This window comes from Humulus lupulus, chromosome 8, assembly GCF_963169125.1.
Source record: "Humulus lupulus chromosome 8, drHumLupu1.1, whole genome shotgun sequence".
NCBI lineage: Eukaryota > Viridiplantae > Streptophyta > Magnoliopsida > Rosales > Cannabaceae > Humulus > Humulus lupulus.
In genome coordinates, this window is record NC_084800.1 from 16,714,936 (window position 1) to 16,715,926 (window position 991).

General features: G+C 41.4%; 1 non-coding gene across 1 annotated transcript; it reads left to right on the top strand.

Annotated features, from left to right (window-relative positions):
- Window positions 1–251: 251 nt before the first annotated feature.
- On the top strand, window positions 252–358 carry LOC133798868 (small nucleolar RNA R71). The gene has a single exon (XR_009876085.1). It is a non-coding gene; the product is annotated as a small nucleolar RNA R71 (small nucleolar RNA).
- Window positions 359–991: the final 633 nt, after the last annotated feature.

Here is a 991-nt window from a genome sequence, read left to right on the forward strand (position 1 = left end):
GTTTTGTCAAGGAGGCTACTTGTGCTGTTTGAGCAATGATTGCATCCAGCTCATGCACCCCAGCTACCTTTCTGACCCCCGATGATCTTTCCTCAAACCACTGATGATTATTTGTGGCCATGTCCTTCAGCAGCTCATAAGCACCAGTTGCACTCTTGCTCATAAAAGTACCACCCGTTGCAGCATCAATAATGGTTCTAGTAGTAGGACATAGACCATTATAAAAATTCTACACTAACATCCACTGTTCAATGCCATGATGAGGACACCTTCTCAAAAGTTCTTTGAATCGTTCCCAAGCTTCATACAATGATTCTCCATCATTCTGGAAAAAAATATCGATTTCTCCCCTCAATTTAGCAGCTTTAGAAGGAGGGAAGGATTTTGACAAAAACTTCTGAGCCAAATCTTGCCAGGTAAATATAGAGTTCGGTTGCAAAGAGTTTAGCCAACTCTTAGCTCTATCCCTCAGAGAAAATGGGAAAAGCCTAAGTTTAATAGCGTCATCACTCACCCCATTGTATCTAAAAGTTCCACACAGCTCCAGAAAATCAGACAAATGGGTGTGAGGATCTTCAGAAGGCAACCCATTAAATTGAACAGAGGATTGCACCATTTGTAGAATAGCTGGCTTGATCTCTAAGTTGTTAGCCTCTACAGCTGGTGGGCGTATACTGTTTTGTACTCCCGTCAGAGTGGATAGTACATAGTCTCTCAGGCTCCTCTCAGCATTGTTCTAAGCCTGACCCCCTTGTGCAATCCCAGGAATTAAAACATTCCTGTCATCCCCATCATTATGTGCCATCTTCACAGACTTCTGGGCTTCCCTCTTGTTCTTTCTGTTTTGCTTGCAAGGCTTTTCAATCTTAGGATTCAAAGGAACAAGACTGTATGCCCCTCTTCTGCTACGCATACAACAAAATTCACTTGAGATAGACAAATTAAGCAACTAAACAAATTAGAAACAAGAGAAATTAAAATCAAATTAGAA